The 23,011-nt window shown below is 44.2% G+C and overlaps 1 protein-coding gene across 1 annotated transcript in view; it reads left to right on the forward strand.

Annotated features, from left to right (window-relative positions):
• RAB4A (RAB4A, member RAS oncogene family) overlaps window positions 1-23,011 on the forward strand; it is a 683,172-nt gene that overhangs the window by 154,984 nt on the left and 505,177 nt on the right. The gene's annotated exons all lie outside the window — the stretch shown is intronic.

The following is a 23,011-nucleotide window of genomic DNA, read 5'->3' on the forward strand; positions in this document are numbered from 1 at the left end:
TTTCTCACTGGGCTGTCTGAATCCTGAACCTGCAGAGGAGACAGCCAAGATCTGTAAATCACCTGAAAGAGGTTAGAGTCAAAGGCACCGTGAGCCCTTACCAGCCGTAGAGCTGAGGACCAGGGTTCCCAGGTCCTGAGGGCGCCAAGAGGTGCTGTTGTGTTCTGTGTGATTTCTTCAGTTTCTTGAAGTCAGTCTTCTCATCATGCCATGAGGATGCGGCCCTTGTACTGAGGGCTCCGGGAAATGGGACCCTGGGGAGACGACTATTCTGAGGGGCTGGAAGTTTCTTGCTTTTACCCTCCAGCCTCAAAGTCATCCTGTGAAGAATGGAGCCATCCACTGTGCTCCACATGGCGCTGCACAGGCCATGATACAACTTTTAGGAGTACCCACTGGATGTTCAGCCACAGTGAATGGGAAGACTGCATGGCATGCAACTAAAACTACTGTACCACCTAATTCCACACGTGGCTGGGGGGTGCCGAAAGCACCCCAGGCGTTGGTTTCCCGGCCTCCACAGGGCAGCTGACCCCAGCCTAGAGGGACTCAGAGGTTTCTCCACACCCAGTCCCAGGCTGTCTCCCCTGTCCTGGCCAGGCCTTCCTGGGACACATGGACAGAGCATCCAGCCACTGTAGTTGTGACCATGTGCTACACCGAGGCATTTGTAGATTCAAAGGTAGTGAAGGAATGAGAAGTATCTGGGAGAGAAGTGTTTTAAAAGGAAAGAAAGTTCCAAGGCCCCAAGGCAGAAGGGCATCTGGTATGTCCCAGAGGCCAGTCTGAACAAGATAAAAGGAGTGCAGGGAGAGATAAGGAGATGATGTCAAGATGGTGATAATGGGAGGTGATGGTGGCAACCAGGGACATGGGGAGGAGTCAGGCTGCTTGGGCTTGAATTCTGGCTCTGCCACTTACTGGTTCTGATTCCTTAAGCTCCTTAGCCTTTTAACCCTTCTGAGTCTAAACAACTTTCTAACCTCTCACGTGGATAAGCATGGCACTTACCCAATTAGCCGATGCTTTCATCCTCTGGTCAAATGAGGTTATGGATGTAAAGCGCTGGTACACAGTAAGCACTCAGTAAATGCTCACTCTTCATGGTCTTCCTAGTAGACCCCTTTCAATGATTCCTTTAATTTCCTTCACAGCAGGACCCTCAGTCCATGAGCTCGGGTCCCTGTGGGCATCCCACTGAGATGACAATTGATTCCTAAGGATTTCCATCTTCATTTCTATTAAATTTTATGAGGCTTACACTTTTAATGGGTAACAGCACATTCATTTTTTTTTTTCATTTCCACTAATTTTATAAAATCAGAGCAACATTATATAGATCACACTCCTCGTTGCACAGGCTGGCTGTGTGGAACAAAGCTGCCGCTGCTGCTGCTGCTGACCTGGTGGAACTGTCGGGACGGCCCACCTCTCTGAAAACTGACAAGTGAATCCTGCAGATGGTGCAGCAGGGAGCTGTGAATTCGGTGTACAAAGGTAGTTTAGAGAGTCAGTAGGCAAGATTGTGGCCCAGGCATCATGTGGAAGTCACGGATCTGCCGTGTTCCTTAGCCCTGTGCTGGGCTGTCCCTTGACTCTTGTCATGCAAGAAGCTCTTGCTGCAGACTGGTACATTCTTACATTTTTACAGTCTTCGTTTAACAGCCCGAGTCCCCCAACCACAGTTTCCCCTGTTATCTGGTACAATGTGCAATATTAACAATAAAACCAAGTCTTTAAGAGGCACAGAGTGCACATGAAAGATGCATGTTGTTGGGAACCCAACATTTATCTTTAAAAAGAGAAGACATTCTGGAGCAGAAGATCCCATTGCCCTTTGCTGCTTTCCTCCTAAATGTCCCACAGGTACTTCCAACTTAACTCATTGTATTAGCTTCCTTCGGCTGCTATAAGTTGCTTAAAGCAACACAGATTTATTACGTTATGGTCTGGAGGTAAGAAATCTGATATGGGTCTCATTGGCTAAAACCAAGAGGTTGGCAGGGCTGTGTTGCTTTCTGGAGGCTCTAGAGGGGAATTGGTTTTCTTCCCTTGAATTTGGGTGCCAAAAATGTTGATGTGAATATTTTACATTTTTACCTGGCTTTGCATGAGATGGAGAAACATTCTCCATATAGCAGCTTCTAGCATTTCCTCTCAATCCAACAGCAAGTGGTATAACATCAACGTGGCATATGCTGATTGTCACTTTGGAAAACATTCCCATGAGGGCATGTATTCTTACAGTCCAAGCATGCTGTTTTGGGTGTATTCTTATAGTCTGAACTTAAAGCATAAATAGAACTTAGACATTCTAGTATATCCCTTAGTACACAAGCTTTTGGAAATATCAATTGCATTGGTCACTCTTTGACAGTTGCTGGATAATAGCAGGTTCAGGGTTTCACTTTAAGACAAGTATCAGTATTGTTGGAAAAACAATTCATGTGCTTCAGGAGTAAATATAAGAAATGATTTTACCATGAAAATCAGAAAGATTGACTACTCTTTGTGCTCCAATTTGTCATGGACTTAGACTATACCAGACCCAGCTGACTGAGTCAGAATTCTGTTTTGAATCTGCTCAAGTATCTCTACTAAGAGATACTCAATAGGAACTTAGGACTGATGTATCTAAAATGTCGCCAACCACAGCAGTATCAATTGAAATAGTTAGACTGGCTTGACTCATGTATTTATCAAAGGTTTTATTGGTTAAAAAACATACAGAAAAGTCATCTAGAACTCCCTAACTTCTCCCTACTCTGAGTGTCTTCCCCCTGTGTCCCTTCTCTCTCCTGGCTCTTCCTGGGTTCCTATGTTTACTCTGAGATAAAAATCTCAGAACAGACCATGAAGCTAGGAGGGCTGCACATAGGCTATTATTGTGCATTAATGATCTAAAACCAGACACAGTAACTGATGAGTGGATTTGCAATGCATTAATTTATCTACACAATTTACCTCCTTTGTTACCTTATTTCAGCCTAAGGGATGAGAATGAAGCGGAGTCATTATATGAGTAATTATTGCCTTTGTGACAAACTTAAATGATTTTTGTGGTTGGCCCTTGTGTGGCTGAGAGCCTACCGAAAGTTAGACAGTCCTCCATGTCACCAGCCACATGGTTAATCGGCCCAGTTGTCCTACTCAGTGCCCCTTTCTTTACACTGGCTCCTTTTCTAAATCACTTCACCGTCACCCCCAAAACTGATCAGGTACTGCTGAAAGCCAAGTGTTTCTATTTCCAAATGGAAACGGTGGAAAGGGATCAATTATTAATCAGGCTAATAATTATTTAGGTAAAGCAATGAACATTTTTTCTTGTAAAAATGTTGATAGAGGAGACCAGGAAGCAGTGAGGGCTTATAAGTGAAGAAATGTTTCAATAAATATTATAATACCTGAAATTTATGAACCACATTCATTTATTGGGCATGAAAAATATTTTACCAATTGCCCTAGCCTGTCTAAATCTCCTCTTGACCAAGTTGTGATGTAAATGAATAAATAAATATATCACCTCTTCTAACCTCACACTATACATGTGGACATACATAGGATTGGTTGCTATTATCCTTATTAGAGAGAGAAACAAAATGACTAATTTGCTAAGGAACTTTGCCTGAGGTAGGTAGAACTATTACTCCTTGAGGATATTTTAAGCCTTAATTTCTCTTCTCCCTTTCTGCTCTTGTGTAGAGAGGATATAGAGGGACTCTTTAAAACCTCCAGTAGAGATACACCAGTTTAGTTGTTGCTGTGTAACAAGCCACCCCAATACTTAGTGGCTTAGAGCAACAGCTACTTATTCTTTCTCGTGATCCTGTGGGTGTACGGGGCTCAGCCAAGCACTTCTTTTGCCTCAGTTGTACCTGTGTGGTTGAGGGATAATGTGCAGCTCAACTGGGGTGAACCATGTAAAGGCTTCTACCTTCAGAGCTCCCTGCCTGTGCCCTCTCATCTTCAGTAGTCTAGCTGGAGTTTCTTTATAGCATGGAGACAAGACCGACTTCGCAACAGAGTGTACCACGAGAGGCAGCTCCAGTGTGCAAGGGTTTACCAAGCCTCTGTTTACACCCTGCTTGTTAATGTTCATGGGTCAAAGCCAGACCTAAAACCAAGCCCAGAGACAAGGTGTGTGGGGGTGGGGAGAAGAAGTTGCACAAGTACATGAGCCCGTGGGCAGTATGTTTGCTTGGGCCTGCCAAGTGGATTCAAGTTGGAAAGGGAGGCAATGGCTGCTAGGGTTGGTGCACTCCATTGCTCATGTCTATCTTGGGTGAAGAGAGGTGGATCATACATATGATTGTGCAGGTGGAGAATACAACTGGTTTAGAAGTCAGGGCTTTTGGTGGTAAAAGGTGTATCGGTCACCTTTATTCTTTTAGTCAGTGTCTGACTATTCAAAGGGTGAGAAAACATGTTGTCTAAACTGCTGAATCTTGCTCCTCTACAGGGAGAGTGCACACTTCCAGTGAAGGAAAATTGGCACCCTGCTGAATGAGCAGAGGCAGCCGGCTGAGATAGAGGTTGGATGTTTCTTTAGATGGCAGACCTACATTGTAGAATGGACAGAATTCAGCTTTCATTTGGACAACTGGAACAACATAGCACCCGGGATATAGGAAGCCCTTTTTAAAAACGTGTATTAAAATTGCTATGATTATCAGCATGATTCTCAGTAGTTGTGTTCCATACAGAACTGAAACTACTCTCCACCATTCATTACATAGTCATCTCCCAAAGCAGTAGAATTGGTTTCCAGAAGGTGGTTTTATTCTCCACACTGCCCGCTCCCTGACCGAGGCATTTTCATGGGTAGTTGTGCGACAGGATGCTATATGGCACCATCTGATTTTGACTGATACCGCTCTTCTGACATGCCCTGTCTGTCCACATTTTTGAGATATCAGTTTGCTTTTCTCTTGCAGGCAATTTGTAATATACCTACATTTGGGATTTAAATGAGAGTGACTGCTGTGGGGCAGCATGTGCACAATGACACCAGGACAGGCTGCATGGCTCAGAGCTGAGAGGACCATCCAGTATCACCAGGGCCCCAGGAAGACGGGATCATCATCCTGTCCTTGTCACTGACCAGCTCTATACATTTACAGGATAAGTTTAATTTCTTTGGCCTTTAATTTTTTCAACCTCACCAGGAGCTAAAGTCATGAAATCTCTACAGTTCCTTTTCACCGTTATTTTAAGATAATTAAAATTCTTTTCACCCTTGACCTCCACAGGTTTAAGATTTTTCATTTTAAGCAAAATCAATATGACGTTAAGAAATTTGTAGTTCTCACCAAACTCCAAGTAGAGAAAATTATGTCCTGAGATAGTTGGGCTAGGCATGGATCTGGAGACCTGGCCACGTGCTCGTGGTCAGAGGCATGTCAGCAGTGTCCCTGCCGAGATGGGGAAGGAAGAGGCAGCTTTGGAGCTTAAGAGGATGGAAGAGTCCTTCATAAATAAAGGGTTTTCCAGGAAGACACAAAATCTCTCGCTTTCTGATATACAAGGAGTTCAGGGAGTGGAATCTTCACTAATCAAAACCTGGTTAATGTGAAAAAGAAAAAAAAAAAAAGAAAGTAAAAATTAGGAAGAAAAATGATTCACATAGTACAAAATAGAGAAAATAATGAAGCTGATTAAAGAGGGTATGGCCCACGTGAGTTTGTTTGCTGTTATCTCTATCAAGAAAAGCATTTGTGATGCACCTATCTGTGCATGCCAATGTGATAATCAGCGCACAGAATCCTTGCCCTTCAAGAACTTACTCTGTCGCATATGGAAAGTCATCTAGAGATAAATGTGCTTCCCCTTGGAGTTGGGGTTCTCACTGGGATTTTCCAAGTTAATTAGTCTCTCTTGGGGAGCCAGAGTGATCACTTATTGACTCAAAAACAATTAACTTTTTAACAATTAAGCATAGCCTCCAACCACAAATATTCCACAATTTAAACAACAACATGATTACGGAAAAGATGTGTCAGTCCTTGAGTATTTGTTAATTAGGGACTTTTATCTTGCCAACCCTCTGAAGAGCTTGACAATTCGATGCTTAACAAATATTGGAAAAATTATTACTGTGCCTGTGGCTTTTGTGGATGGTGAATAAAGAATGAATCACAGGAATTTTAGGGAGAAGTTACATTTGGAAGCCACCATTAACGACTTTAATACTTTCTAATTATAAAAAATATATTCTCATTTTAAGATTATTAGAAAAACAGAAAAACTTGAAAAAGAGAGAAAAACAATCATAGTTTCATCACCTAATGGCAGATGCTATTATATTTTGCATTTTTTAAAAAATTTCATTTCTTTTTAGAGACAGGGACTCACTATGTTGCCCAGGCTGGAGTGTAGTGGTTATTCACAGGCGTATGTCTAAGCTCACTACAGCCTTGAACTCCTGGTTTCAAGCAATCCTCCCACCTCAGATTCTTGAGTCGCTGGGATTGCAGGCTTACACAACCACACTGGCACATTTTGGCATTTTTAGTCTAGTACTTTCTTTTGTGCAACCGTGTTTCCTCCTCACTGTTCCCCCTCCCCTTGCCTACGTACTGTTAGACAAATTTTGTAGGTGTTACCCAGACAAAGTTGGGTCAGTCTGTCCTGGCTTTATGACTTTGATAAAATCAGCTTCAACTCCCTTTCTCACATCCTATGGGAAGTTCAGAGACCTCCTCAGGGTTTCTGGTGTGGACTTCTCACTTGTGCTGTAATGTCCATTTTGACTTTGTTTTTGTCTTGTGAATGTTCTTCAGTCTTTCATTGTAATTCGATCCAAACGAGGGACTGGACCCCTCTCTTTAGCTCTCTCGTGTGTGTGAACATCAGCTTCATCCTTCCTCTTCAAGCGAGCAAGGGCATTGACTCCAGATCTAGCCTGAGTCAGTCGTGATAATTCCATTCCTCTGCCAAGAATCATTTTAGGAAACAGGTTTAAGCCAATCAGTGCATGGCATTTCCCTGGTGACAGTTCTCGGTTCAGGAGCAAGTACATTCACTAAATTATTCCAGTCAGACTGAAGGAGGGGGAAGTTTAATTCCACAGTTAGATAAGAGACTCTCTCTCCTACTTGTCAAGAATGTTGTCCCAGTTGGCAACCGCTTGCCTCTGTAAGAATAGAGCTCTCAAATGGAGGACAGAGTGAGGAAATAAAAAAGGCTGAATTCTGAGTCTCCACTTTCACGAGCCAACAGAAATCCTTTATAGTTTAAGCTCTCTTGAGACAAACATCCTATTACTTGCTGCCAAAAGCATATTAACTTTTATATCATCTTTCCTCCCTGTGTCGCACCCCCAATAATATTCACACAAATTAGCTGTGTGCTAGAAATTTTTTGGAGATAGGGGTTTATATCTCAGAACCATAAAACATGTAATTTAACATTGACTATTTAATGTAACATTTTTCTTTAGTCATTTCTGTCTACATTTTTATTTCCTAAGATACAGAGTAATTTGATTTTAAGCAGATTTTTGCTTCAAAGGATCCACTGACAACGGTGGGCACAAGCAATAACAGGGGTGTTCCAGGAACATGATCAGGATGTGTAAAAGCTGCTTTTGGAAAGCACTGTAAGGAAATTATCCTGGAGACCACATGCAAACGGAGCGATCAGCTTGTAGGTAAAGGCGCCTGGGCTCCAAGTGTTCAGAGTCTGCAAACTCTGAGTGGGTGTGCCTGTCCTCGGGGAAAAGGGCTCAGGGAGGCGGCTTTATTTCATGCTGAGGCCTTACTATGTTACAGATTCCACCGGGGGCTTGGGGATAAAGAATTAAAGATTTATTTTTGCCGCTGTTGGCAAGAGGCTCAGAATGAACTGGGCAGATGTCAAGCGAGCAAGGGCAGAGTCCAGTGGGTAAGGCCCCGTCTTTCCGGTTCAAATCTGTGCTTTGCGACCCCTCAGATCCCTGATCCATCGCAGCTGGGGTTCAGGAGCCAGTGCGTGTGTTGAAATATCTTGGCCGGCTCACCCGGCCCGCGGGAAGTCCTGCATGGCTATGAGGTTTTCCCAGGCCTGGTCGCCCCTCCTGGTCTGCGTTTATTTTGGGTTAAAATCGCTCTGAGCCGGCCTGCTCCCCCAGCCTGTCTGAGGGAGGTCCAGGTAGACACCGCCTGCCGCGTCGTTTTCCTTTTGGGTGACTCCCGTCCCCCTCCATCATCTCGCATAACTGCGTGGGATAAAGTCGGCGGCGGGTTCAAGTGTTTTGCGCTCCCTCCACCTCCCCCAACCCAGTGCAGCCCCGGATGCTGAGTCTTCATCCCGACCCTGGAATTCTGGGGACCGCGCCATCTTTTGAGACTCCCCGCTCCTTGTGACCTCTCAGGTCAACCCGTACTCCTCCCCAGTTCTCCCCACAGTACTCACTGCCTTGGGGGACCCCTCAACCCTCGTGCTGGAGGAGGTGACCTGCACCTGTTTCGTGACCTCGGTGTTTCTTTTGCACAGATCGCTTCCCCTGGCTGGGCTGGCTGCGGTGCGTTTGCCTTCCCAGCACCACTGGAAAATAGAACTGTTCTTCCAGGCGGTGGCCTCTTTCCCCCCATATCTGTGAATGTGCACGGGACTGGGTCGGGGACAGAAATCGACAGACTGAGGGACAGCTAGAAAGTCTGGGAGGGAGAAGAATGAGATACAAATCAGAGGACAGAGGGGTTGGACTTAGAGACTAACAGTAGAGAAAATGGGTGAACCAGCAGGAGACGCAGAAGAGGATACGGATTGAAAAGGGCTCTCCAGAGATGACGCGGAGCAAAGCAGGGAGGAGGTACCTTGACCAGTGGTAGCAGAAGTGGTGTGAAGAAGGGAGATATAGAGTGAGGGGAATAAAAGAACTGGGACGGTGAAAGGCACAAAGACCTGGTGCCAGGAGGGAAAAAGAGCAATGTGACAGGGAAGGGACTTAGTAAGTGGAAGGAGCCAGAGTTCAGGAAGGGGATTGTGACAGGGAGAGTCAGGGGCAGGGGATGGGGGGGACAGAGATGGGGAGAAAGATGCAGGAATACATGCAGTTAGGGAACAGTGAAAATCTGGGGAGAAAGAACGACAGGAAGTGAAACAGAGAGGTTGCGACAGAATAAGGCCAAACACCCTGTACATGGAGGAAAAGAGAGATGTGAGAAACAAAATAACCAGCAGACATGGAGAGTGAGAAAATGAATGCAGAAATGGACAAAAAAGGAAGAGAGAAGGAAAGAGATATCTAAGGGGGGGGGGGGGAGAGAGAGAGAGAGAGAGAGAGAGAGAGAGAAGAATGACTTGGGTTCTGTACACATGGACTCCAGGAAGATTAGGAGTGGTCAAGCCTTTGAGTCCAGATCCTCAGGGATGGGAGTTTATATTTCTGAAGAGCACAGAGTAAATGCTGTTTGACCTTGAAGCTCTGGGGGAGATGACTCTGGGGCTGATGTGTGTGTCCTTCAGTCCATGGTCATGGGGATGGGAAGGACCCTCCACTGAGCTCTCACTCATCCCAGCTATGGAGAGGGGCTTGGGCTTGTCTCCTTGGTCTGGAGAGTGGCTGTCCCCAGCACTGGAACTGATTGTCAATGATGCATGAAGATCACTCTAAGAATTCTTTGCGTAGGGAGGAGGAGGAGGGGAATAAACTGAGATTTGTTCAGTCCTGCTCTGTGTCCTGCTGGGGGCCCCCCGGACCTCTCACCTAAACGGCACCACACCTCATAAGAAAGATATTCCTGGGCATGTTTAAGAGATCAGAAAACAGAGGCTGCAGACTTTAAAAACTTCATCGATAGTGACACAGATTATAAGTGAAAGAGCAGGACTTTAAAATGAGATCTATTTGACTCTAAAATGTATGCCTTTTCCTCTAGATTATTACAGCTGCAGTTATATGCTAAAGAGGGGTAAATAAAATGAGAAGCAGGATAAGAAGAGAACATCAAAAACAAGTCAAGAGGTAAAAATGAGAATAAGTGAGGAAAGATCAAATACATTATTAAACTCAGACTAGGCTGGGTACAGTGGTTCACACCTGTAATCCCAGCACTTTGGGAGGCCGCGATGGGTAGATCATCTGAGATCAGGAGTTTGAGACCAGCCTGGTCAACATGGTGAAAACCCTGTCATTACTACTACTACTACTACTACTACTACTACTAATAAAACCCAAAAGTAGACAAACAAAAAGAAACCTCAAACCAAATGGATCTCAGACAAAGGATTGATGTCAGTCAGAGTTTGCTGCAGGAAATGAAACCACTTTATGTATCTTAAGTGGAAAGATATTTAATACAGGGAACTGGGTGCTCACACAATAATTAGGAGGGTTGGAGGGGTGAGCAGTAGTCTGTACTTTCAGGACTGACTCTCAGAACTTCATAGTATGGGTTCCTCTTTAGAGAGCCATTGGAGCCAGAATCTTGAAACTATTTGTACTTCAACTGCCTTTCAAATCCCAAGATCTCCCTAGAGAATCCTGGCTGCAAGGGAGCCTAGGAAATGCATCTTTTAGTCTTCCAGACTCTCCTGTACTTGAAGACCCTTCAGAAGAATGGAGCAGACCAATCGTCAGCACCCACCACAGACCTGTTGTTCCAGATATTTACATAAACAGATAAAGTCATTCATATTTATTCCAGAGGCAAAATGTACTGAATTTCTGCTATGTTATCTCTCAAATTCTCCCTCTTCTTGCATTTAAAAATTATTCTGCTTATATACAGGGAAAACCTGTATAGAAGTGCTTTCTTTAGAAATTAAGAACCTTTTCTTATAGAAAAAAGGTTTTGTCTCAGGCTTGGAGTCCTAAGTAGGTAGCAAGAGCAGCCTATGAGGTCTTGGGGAGCAGGGAAAGATCAGGGTTGGTATTACCTTAGAGAGCCGGACCCTGTTGAGCCCAATGGCAAGTGGGCAGTGATTATAGGAGACCCCATTAATCCAAGGGAATGCTCCAGTATCTGCATTTAGGTCTTGGAGGCATTCCTGGGAGAGCTTCAAGCAGGTGTCCTCTTCTTTTCACCCCACATTTTGCCAGGATCCCTGGAGGAAAAAACAGAACAGTTAGAGGTGGCTTCCCTTTCCATGTTCTGTGAAGTGATTTTGTCACAGATAGCTCCTGCTGACCCTCCTTCCCATCTCCAGTGCTCCCAGGGCCTGCAGGAAGTGGCTCCCTCACACAACTGAGGTCCCCACTGCCCTGTCTATCCATAGTAGCTGTCAATTATATTGTACAAACAATTCACAAACATTGGACATTTTATCAGACCCCATTTCCTTATTTCCAGTATTATAAGAAATTCAAGTCAAGGCTGGCTTCTGTATAGACATGGTGAACTTTTGGCAGGTGGATTCTGTGAGGCTCTATTTCATGAGGCTAAGCTTTCCCTGGGCACAGCTTCTCAGAAGCCCTGAGCAGGGGAGAAAGCACCCACTGGAGTGAAGGGAGCACAGATTTGCACACCCTTAAGGTTTGTGACCTGTTAAGCTGTGGTTAGGCTAAGAATAAAACACAGCTTCAGTTCCATGTAGAGCTGGCAAAATATTCAGTAAACAGTTTTCCAAGAGCTGAACTAATTGTGCAAGAGCCACGTAGCTCCATTGCCCAGATGGGAGCAGCAGTTTCCACTCTCGCTCATTGTGGAGAAATGGACTGTCAGAAGCAGAACATTCTGTGGCAGTTGTGGGGGCTGGCAGCAGAGTGGGCAGCTAGCAGAAGATGGGTCCTGACCCTTCACCATGATCTGCTGAGCAGCGGCAAAGAGCATTTCTGCTGGCCTGTCGAATCACGAGGTGATTCTGGCCGAACTTGTCTCTGTAGACAGTTTCAAGAGGGATATGAGAGTCAGGATACCTGTGACTCCACAAGTTCACAAAATCCAAAGGCCCTGTGCCTGTATGATGCCTGTACAGAGCATGCTGGATGCAGCTGATGATGGGCAGAGCTGCTGAAGCGAGGGGCAAGTGCAGTCCCGGAATGATAGGCTACAGTTTGTGACTTTATCGACATCGAGATCAGTAAGATGCAGCAGTTTTGCATTGCAGTTGCTCACTTCCACATTGGTTTTGGTTTCTTCCTACTGTTTTGTGCATCAGAGATTTAGTTAGGGTCTAAATGCCTATATAGGGAGATGATGTATGAGTGGTTAGAGGTCAGACAGACAAATCTCAAACCCATGGCTCTACCACTTAATTGCCGTAGGACTTGGACAGGATACTCAACTTCTCTATGCCTTAGCTTCCTCAATGGAAAAAAAAAATCCTTCCTTAAAGGACAACTGTAAGAATAAAACAGAGTAAAGAATCAGGAAGGAGTTATAGATTAAAAAAAAAATCTCTCATGTTTGTGAGTAGTTGACATGATTACCAGGTTTCTGAAAACTTGCCAGATGCTGGAAAATTCAGAGGCTCAAAGCTGGCTAGGGTGTGGAGTCACGGGCTTAGTTCAAATCAGTTTAGAATTCTAGCCAGGCATGGGGTGCAATCCATGGGTGAAGTAATGTTGATTCAGCAGAGACTCTCTCAGGTCTTCCATAGCCAGAGGACCTCCAGGGGCTAACCCTGGAGCAGGGCACCACCTTTCTTCAGTGTTGTTGTCTTCTAAAATGTCTTTTCTTTTTTTTCTCTCTCTCTCTTAGATATACAGGTAGGTCTTTCCTTTGTTAACGGTACAGTTGACCCTTGAACCATGCTGGGATTAGAGGCAGTGCTTCCCCCGCAATAGTCACGTATAACTACTGACCCCTCAAAAAAGCTACTAATAGCCTACCGTTGACCAGAAGCCTTACTGATAACATAAACAGTTGATTAACATATATTTGGTATGTTATATATATCAGATATTATATTCTTATAATAAAATAAGCTAGAGAAAAGAAAATGTCATTGAGAAAATCATAAGGAAGAGAAAATATATTTACTATTCATTAAATGGAAGTGGATCACCATAAAGGTCTTTGTCCTCATTGTCTTCATAATGAGTAGGATGAAGGGAGGAAGAAGAGAAGGGATTGTTCTTGCTGTCTCAGGGATGGCAAAGGCGGAGGAAGACTCAAGTATAAGTGAATCCTCGAAATTGAAAACTGTGTTGTTCCAAGACCAACTGTAATCCAATCCAGTTGCCTTTATTCCCTTCGCAGAAGTGCTGGGCACCATCACCAACTTAACCTGTATTTGAGAGTGATATACACTGGGGAAACTTCCTCACTGTGGAGTTCTCTAGGGAGTGAGCAAAGAGATGGGGTAAGGGGTGTAAAAGGTTTATAGAGGGGAGTGATGTCTGGGGAAGACAAAGGGAACGAAGTAGGCTGGACAGGGCAACCCCTGGTGGTGACGCATGTGGGAGTCTCTTATCGATCCAAGGAGAAGTCCAGAGCCAGACTGCCTTTCAGAGAAGCCCCACATTGGGCGGGGGTAACCAAGCCCTAGTACTCTGCACTGCTAGGTGACTAGTTGCGGGCTGCCTGGCTGGGAAGAGTGTGGCCTCAACTGAAATGGCTCCCTGGTGGCCATCTGCTCCTCCCACCAGGGCTGCAAGCTCTTCCCCAGAGGGAGATGGGGCTGCCATCCCAACTAAGTGAGCTCATAGTTCAGTGGTGACAACTATGATTGAGTATTAGCCTCCAGTATATGCTTGACAGTGTTTGAAATAATTTTATTTAAGCCTTAAGGCTACTCTAAGTTAATTTTTTTTCTACATTGGAAAATTGAGAAAACTCAAGAGGTTAAGTTACTTGTCCAAGTTCAATCAATGGCTAGAAAAATCCCAGAGCCAGGGGATTTGAATGGATGAAATGAAGTGATTGTCAATGGAGATTAGAAACTTGTCTTATATTCTTTAAAAAATGGAGGGCATGGGCCTGGTGCAGTGGCTCACTGCTGTAATCCCAGCACTTTGGGAGGCTGAGGCGGGTGGATCACCTGAGGTCAGGAGTTTGAGACCAGCCCGACTAACATGGAGAAGACACCCCATCTCTACTAAAAATACAAAATTCACCAGGCCTGGTGGTGCATGACTGTAATCCCAGCTACTCGAGAGGCTGAGGCAGGAGAATCACTTGAACTCCGGAGGTGGCGGTTGCAGTGAGCCGAGATCGCACCATTGCACTCCAGCCTGGGCAACAAGAGCGAAACTCTGTCTCAAAAAAAAAAAAAAAAAAAAAAAAAAAAATAGGGCATAGAGGGCATGCATTCATCTTATCCAAAGAATGTAGGGATTTTGACTCTGGTCACAGTGTTTGTGGGTGGGGCAGGTGGAGGGAGGGGAGATGGGCTTTTGGACTAATCACATCATTATGTGACAGAGGTCATAACAATGTCTGGTTGTAGAAGGACCAGTTATCTTCATGGCCACTGCAGCCAGAATATTGGCCTCAACAATCCAACTCCTATTAACATTCAGAAAGTAAACACAGAGAAAGAGTCTGTAACTGAGAGGGTCAGGGAGGAGGAAGTAACGGATTACCCTTAACAAAAGGATGGACTACATTTTGAAATAAGACTTGTAAAATTATTCCTGCAGTTAACAGTGATAAATAAGACGGCAAGAATTAGAACCCACAACTTCAAAAACAACTTTGAGTGGCAGAAAGTATCTTCCCCAGATGCCTTATTGAATTTGAATTTGCTAACCAGCTCAATTGCCTTTATGCAGTCAATTAGGGCAGATTTCTATGGCTAATGAAGATGAAAACAATGAGTTCCCATATGTCAGTCAGGAACCGTCCCACTGGATTTGTGGGGTGCATGGCCGCATCTACCTCCATTCTCCTCCAAGTGAACAGACCCATTCTCCCTCAAAGGTACTTAGGCTTGTACTTGGATTTTAGAAAGCAATAACAATTTATAGTTAACTTTGAATTTGGTAAGATTCTAGGTAGTGTCTTCAGAATTCCATCTCATTAACCTGGCCAAGGCCTTTCAGATTTCAACAGTCCTTATCAGACCTGAAACTGGAAGACTTGCCCTTTTTTCATACATTTACAAAGCAAACAGAGCCCATTTTTTGGACCAGAGATGGGAGAGGAAGCTTCTCTCTCAGGACATCGAAGATGCTATTCTGATAGATCCTCAGAGAGCAAAAGGTGACCATTAAATCTGAATCGCGCCACTGGCTTTCATACAGTTTATTCTGCTATTACTACACATCCAATATTGAGAACCAGGATATCTATGGTATTGTGATCATTTCCCCTCACCTGAGCCTTAGCATGGATATCCTGGTGTTGTAGATCTATGCCAAGGCTCAAGCGAGGGGAAGTGATCACTTTCTTCCCAGGGGCAGTAATTACTTAAACATCCCTCCAAGAAGAGCTGAGTTGTTGAATTTGTACTCAAGACCCAGGGCTGCTCTAGGGAAGGGTGAGAACGTGGCATGGGATGAGCTGAGAGGTGCTGAATCCTGAACTTGAGGGTGACTCAAGAGGTGCCCTCCAATCTAGAGTTGCCATGCAATATTTGGGATATAGATATACTAAAAAATTATTGGTTGTTTGTCTGAAATTCAAAGGTTTTTACTTTGTATTTTATCTATATATTACCTGTCTTTATATAGATTTTAAAGTTCTGTATTCTATCTGGCATCCCTATTTTAATCACAATCTCCAAAACCAAAGAACAGAGCCAAAGTGTCAGTTCATGTAACGTAGATACAAAGGTAGATTCTAGTAACCAGGCAAGGGGATCAGTTAGAGAGAACCAACAATGACAGATTTAAACAAGATATTTTGAGTTGTTGGATGCAATAGAAGTTATTGACTGATTGAAACATGCAGTGCTGGATAATAGCATTCGGTGAAGGCAGGACTGTTACTAGAAAACAGTGTCTAAGAGACAGGTACTGTTATTACTCCTATTTTTGCTGAAGAAATGGAGGCATGCGGAGTATAGGTAACCTACTCCAGGAAGCACAAGCAGTAGAATCAGGACTGGAACTGGAATTGGCCTCCCGTGGCCAAGCCTCTCAAACTTGATACTCTCTTTAGGAGGGTTTTGCTCTTTTATTTGCTTATACAGATTTTAGGTGCTTAACAACATCAGAAACTCTCTTCTGAAGACAGTTTTTCTGTGTGCAGCTTAAGGACAGGTTGATGGAAAGAAAAATCAGAGTTACCAGATTCTCCTTAAATATTAGCTGATTAATAAAAGAAAGACATTGTTTTAGAAGAGGAAGTTTTAAATAATAGTAATATGTGGTTGTTTAAAAAAGTCAGAGTTCATGTGTACTCTCTTGTCAGTTACAATGCCTTCTATTTCAGGTAACAACTGACATCTAATTGGTTCGCAGATTCAGTAAGACCCTTGTTGAGAAAGTCATGGGTGTCATGCCCTGCACTAGATGCTAGATATGGTCATGAAAAGATGCAGAGTGCACGGTGCCCGCTTTCTGAGAAACTAGGCTTCTCCCATTGCATTTTGTGCAGACCTGGATTTTCTCTTTGCCCCTCAAGACTCCTGCTGACCCCGCTGTGTGGCCTGGAAGACTAATTTCCTCCCCCCTTCATCTTCTAGATTTCTGCTTTTCACAGGCTTTGGTCCGCAGCAGAAACTGGGGAGATGGAAGAGGGTGGAGAGAGGTTGGAGGTTTCTTGCCTGCTCCTTCCCTAAGAGAAATCTGTTTCTCTTCTAGAGTCTCATCCTGCGAGCAGCCCCTCTTCATAGCCAGAGCTCTGAGTTCTCATATTTGTCCCCTGCCTTCCACTTCCCAACAGGTTGAGGGGTGATAAAGGCCTCCCTTGTTGCTGATTCCTGAGGCTTTACCATAGCTTGTCCGTCTCCTTAAGCCTCTGCTGGTTTCTCTAGATAGCCTGTCAGTTTAAGTCCATTCAGTGACCCCTTTGAGCGTGTCATCTCTTTCCAGCTGGGATGCTGACTGATAGAAGCATTGCATTCCCTCCAAAGTTGCGCTTTGCAGATGGTCTATAAATTCTGATGAAAAAAGAAATCCAAAGACAAAAACACTGAAGCAATGAAATACACTTGGGAGAAAGTAAAACAATAATGACATGCGTGCTGACTGTACCCCAAAGAGAAAAGAGGCCAGCACTGCCAGTATAGTTGACCCCTAAACAATGTGGGGTTTGGAGGCCAACACCCCCACACAGTGGAAAATCCATGTATGACTGCCCCAAAACTAAACTACTAATAGCCTACTGTTGACCGGAAGCCTTACCAAAAACAGAACTGTCAATTAACACATATTTTGTATGTTATATGTATTATATATTGTATTCTTACAATAAAGTAAGCTAGAGAAAAGAAAATATTATTAAGAAAATCAAAAGGAAGAGAAAATATATTTACTATTTATTAAGTGGAAGTGGATCATCATAAAGGTCTTCCTTTTCTTCGCCTTGATGTTGAGCAGGCTGAGGAGGAGGAGGAGGAAGAGAAGGGGTTGGTCTTGTCTCAGGGGTGGCAGAAGCAGAAGAGGCGATGGAGGTGGAAGGGGAGGCAGGAGAGGCCAGTGCATTCTGTGTAATTCGTATCGAAGAAATCTGTGTGTAAGTGGACCTATGCAGTTCAAACCCCAGTTGTTCAAAGATCAGCTGTATAGTGTGTTCCCATCCCGCCGACCAGAGTCCAACCCAAAAGCACTTCTTGTATATGAATTATCAATGCATCATGTACTTGAGCAACCACACAAACAGTATCCACTGCTAAACTACACAGTACACATTTCTATAAACATATTTTATATAAACATATACTTTATGTACATCTCTCATAAGTAAGAGTTAGAAGAATTGATTAGGTTTAGTAAAGAAGAAAGGCACCACCCAGGGCAAATGACTGCTGCATTTGCTCAAGGATTTCTCAGAGGACCAAACACACTTTGAGCTGTCAAAAGAGATATAAAGAATAAAGAAGGATGTTATGGGAAGAAGCTTTTGTTTCTGTGTAAGGAAAAACTGTATAACAGTATGAGGTCCCAAAAGAATTTTATAGATTAACTATATGTTGTTTGCTCATAAGAATCACTTGACTTCGGCTTTTGGTTATATAACCTATTTGGTTCTTCAAAGAAAATTTTATGAGCTTAATTATGTGGCATAAACAGCTTAAAAAAAAAAGATTTGGGCCGGGCGCGGTGGCTCAAGCCTGTAATCCCAGCACTTTGGGAGGCCGAGGCGGGCGGATCACAAGGTCAGGAGATCGAGACCACAGTGAAACCCCGTCTCTACTAAAAATACAAAAAATTAGCCGGGCGCGGTGGCGGGCGCCTGTAGTCCCAGCTACTCAGGAGGCTGAGGCAGGAGAATGGCGGGAACCCGGGAGGCGGAGCTTGCAGTGAGCCGAGATCGCGCCACTGCACTCCAGCCTGGGCAACAGCGTGAGACTCCGTCTCAAAAAAAAAAAAAAAAAAAAAAAAACGATTTGCTGGGCAATCCCGAATAGCCCTCTTAATATAAGGCATGCCCGTTTTATTCCCCTCATCTGCTGAAGGCTGGATTTAAAGGAGCCTTTTCTTTCTCTCTCTCTCTCTTTTTTTTTTTTTTGGAAACACTTTCTTGCTTAGTCACCCAGGCTGGAGTGCAGTGGCACCATCATAGCTCAGTGCAGCCTTGACTTCTCGGGTTCAAGTGATCCTCCCACCTCAGTCTCCAGAGTAGCTGGCACTACAGGAGCCACCATGATCTGCTAATGTTTTGAATTTTTTGTAGAGACAGAGTCTTGCTATGTTGCCTAGGCTGGTCTCTAACTCCTGAGCTCAAGTGATCTTCCTGCCTTGGCCTCCCAAAGTGCTAGGATTACAGATGTGAGCCACCACACCCAGCCTTATAGAGCCTTAATGGAAAACGACATCTTGCCAGAAAAATGTAGGCATTAGTAGTCTTTTGCAACTGATAAGTGTGTGATATTAAACAAAAACATAGTTCACACTGTGTTAATATATAAGTAAAGCTGCCAGAACGCCGGCTCATAGTGCTACGTAAGTGCCTGCTAGTATTTTTATTGTTGTTGTTATTTTGCTTTGACAACATTTCATCACATTACAGTTTTAGTTCCAGTGGGTCCTGTGTCACTCTTCTAGAGTGCGTGGTGCTCCGCCTGCCTGAGGCCTCTTCACTTTCAGGGACAGTTTGTCTCAACTCTCACCACTCCTCCCCATGGGAAGTCACACCTGGTCTCTACTCCTATGGGGAGGAGCAGAGTCTTCAGGGCGTGGCTGGCCCAGCTTCCTGGTTTCTGCTTCTCGGCGGGTGAGGCCTTGTTGCCTCTCCTGCAGCGCCCAGCTTCCGCTCTGCCTCGCAGGCTACGGCAGGGCACAGACAGCCACGAGCGGTCACACGAAGACCTTCTACAGAACCTCACTCCTAGAGAGAAGGTAGATATGAAGTTGGGGGAAAATTACTGTTAGTCTCCCGAGAAAAAGGAAAGTGGGACTCTCAGTCTGCCAATTACGGTAGATCGTTGACGTGAGCCAACAGCCAGTTACAAATGCTGTCACCAATAACCTTAAACTAGAACAGACCATTAACACTACTCATTAGTTGTTTAAACTTTATGTAATACTTAAGTTGAATGCTTCTAATTTTGCAGTTTTTATTTTCTCAAAATATTTTCAAGTCTTTGTAAGATTCTCCTTGCTTATCACTTTCACAGAGTATGAGGCTCCTTTTTATTTTTGGTTGGCATCAAAATACAACTAATGTTAATTTGTTATTGCAGTTACAATTTTTAGATACGCAACTTATTGCAATAGGAAAGACCTGAGAGATTCCTAAATAGAAGGAAACTCAGAAGTCATTTTCCCCCCAAAAATGGTAGAAACATTGCTTTTTCAAAGATGTTAATTTATAATTTTATCAGTTTAAAAAGCAAATTATGGATGGTTCATGCCTGTAATCTTAGCATTTTGGGAGGCCCAGGAAGGAGGATCACTTGAACCTGGGAGTTCAAGACTGACCTGGGGAACATAGTGAGATCCTGTCTCTATAAAACATTAAAACAGGCCGGGCGCGGTGGCTCACGCCTGTAATCCCAGCACTTTGGAAGGCCGAGGCGGGCGGATCACAAGGTCAGGAGATCAAGACCATGGTGAAACCCCGTCTCTACTAAAAATAGAAAAAAATTAGCCGAGCGCAGTGGCGGGCGCCTGTAGTCCCAGCTACTCGGGAGGCTGAGGCCGGAGAATGGCGTGAACCCGGGAGGCGGAGCTTGCAGTGAGGCGAGATTGCGCCACTGCACTCCAGCCTGGGTGACAGAGCGAGACTCCGTCTCAAAAAAAAAAAAAAAAAAAAAAAAATTAAAACAAAACAAAACAAAAAAACACTAGCTGGGCATGGTGGCACACACCTGTGGTCCCAGCTATTTTGGGAGACTGAGGCAAAAGGATCACTTGAGTCCAGGAGGTCAAGGCTGCAGTAAGCCATGCACTCCAGCCTGGGTAACAGAGTGAGACTGTTTCTAAAAAAAAAAAAAAAATGCAAAATGCCATGTAATTGATCACTTTTGAGCTGCTGACTTTAACAGAGAAACTTGTTCCTTGTTTAAGTCTGATGAAAAAGTTAATCTATCAGCAAAAAATCCTTCAGGAGTAAAAATATAATATCAATTTATTTGGGTTCAATTCAACCAATATTTGTTAATCATTTATTATGTACCAGGTGCATTTCAAGGCACTGTAAATTCGGAGATGACTAAGGTGGCCCTGACCTCAGAAGCTCACAATTCATCCCTGTGACAGGAAACTAGACGAGGCACTCTAGTACAATGCGAGGATCTGCACTGGAACCTGGGGCATGGGGCCCTGACAGAGTGCCACAGAGGCTGTTGGCATCTTCTGAAGGGAGCTTGGGCTTATTTGCCTCCATGTCTGTCCCCTGTGAGAGGCTAGCTGCTGCTTGAGGACAAGGATAATGTCTTTACTGCTTTTTATTCCTGCTGAAAGTTCAGGGATCAATTTATCTTTTTTATATAAATGAAAGAGAAAAAGAGGGAGAGAGAGAGAGAAGGAGAAAGAGAAGAAGGAAAAGGAGGAGAAGGAGAAAAGGAAGGAAGGAAGATGTTCTGGGCTGAATTGTGCACCCTCAAAATTCATACATTGAAGTCCTAACCACCAGTACCTCAGAGTATGACTCTATTTGGAAACAGGATTTTCAAAGAGGTAATTAAGGTAAAATGAGGTCATATGGGTAGCTCCTGATCTAGTACGACTGGTGTCTTAGTAAGAAGGGGAGATTAGGACACAGACGCACATGTGGGGAAGACCGTGTGAGGATGCAGGAGAAGGTGGCCCTCTGCAAACCAAGAAGGAAGGCCTCAGAAAAAAACCAAACCTGCCAACACCTTGATCTCACACTTCTAACCTCGAGGACTGTGAGGAATACATTTTTGTTGTTTAAGCCACCAAGTCAATGGTGTTTATTATGGCAGCCTTGGCAAACTAATACAGAAAGAAACAAAATAAGAGGTTTTTCTTGAGTCAAACATTAAAGAATGAACGTGATTGTTTCTAAATTGGAAAAGGAAGAAGGAATGATTAATTTTGCCTGGAATAGGACCAGTCAGTAAGGATTTCATAGAGGAGATGACATTTGAGCCGGAACTTGAAGAGGTGCCAGAACTTGCCACTTGGAGAAGGAGACGAGAGGTTAAGGCAGAACAGGAAGAGTAACCCTCTTACAAAGAATTGCAAGTACTTGGAAAACAGATCTAACAGGGATATCTGAGGTGTAGATTTGAGGTGAAAGGCTCATGGGAAATAAGACTGGACAGGTAGATGAGGAAGGAAAAGATGATGGAAGACCAGTGGTAGAACAAGAAGGTAGTTTACATGGAAAAAAGAACTGATCTGGTCTTTAGTTTAGAGACAGATACCTGGAGGAGAAGAGAAGGGTGAAGAGAGAGCAGGAGGTTAATTAGGATCTGTCACAGTGGTGTAGACAGAGGGGAGGAGGCTCTGAGCTCGAGAGAGGGAGGCATGGAAAAGGTGAGTGCCAATGTCACATTGTGGGTAGAATCTCTAGAAATGACTGACCACCACAGAAGCTGTGCTCAACAATCACACTAAGATTTTAAGCCAGGAAAGGGAAGATAACTGCACCGGGGGCAGAAATACAAAGTCAGGAGGAGGCACTGGCTGTGACTGAGGGGAGATGATTTTATTTTAGATTTGAAGTGTGATAAAACCAATGTGTGTTGCAGTGATTAGGAGAGATCTGGAAGGAGAAGCTGCACTCTGGAAGAGGGTTTAGTGCCATCTGGACCCCAGTCTGTGGAGGCCATGTCATGTCAGAGCAGACCTCCCATGTATGACTGTGTTCCAGTGTCAGTCCTAAACCATTAATAGACATGCTGGCCCTTTCATGGCCCCCACCCTCCTGACTACTGCCCTTGAGAATATAACCTTGCTTTACCCTTCCTTGGGGAAGGTAAGTTATGGTGCCATAAAAAATATCCCAAAGTCTCAATGGCTCAAACAATAAAGATTAATTTCTTGTTCACGTTATACATCATGGTGTCATTGTCCTCCCTCTGGATCCAGGCCATGGAGCTGCCATTTATAGTCATCATGGCATCAGGAAGAGAGAGCTTGGCAAAGCCTTTGTATGCACTTAAAACTTTCATCCCAGAGAGGCCCAAGTGCTGAGAGACACACCTCCTGTGTGGAAGGATTCCAGATGATAGATACAAAGGTAGCGTGGGTTAGCTGCCCAGCCCTCAGAATGCGCTGTGCCCTACTGTACTCCCCCTGTAGAGCGTGGGGCCCTTGCAGTGGAGAAGCCAGGCAAACACCACATCGGCCCAGTGACCAAAGTCTACACGCAGCTCTAATGAGACATGTTGGTACCATGATGTGATGGGGATGTGATGAGGAGGGCATCTCACCTCTGTGGTCTTCCCACCCCAAACCCATATCCTCAGTCTAATAATCATGGTGAAAACATCAGACAAACACAAACTGAAGTATATTTTACAAAATACCTGCCCTGGATTCCTCAAAACTGTTGAAGTCATCAAAAATGAGGAAAGTCTGAGAAACTGCCACAGCCCAGAGGAGGCTAAGAAAAAGATGACAAAC

The sequence above is a fragment of the Macaca thibetana genome, chromosome 1, assembly GCF_024542745.1.
Source record: "Macaca thibetana thibetana isolate TM-01 chromosome 1, ASM2454274v1, whole genome shotgun sequence".
NCBI lineage: Eukaryota > Metazoa > Chordata > Mammalia > Primates > Cercopithecidae > Macaca > Macaca thibetana.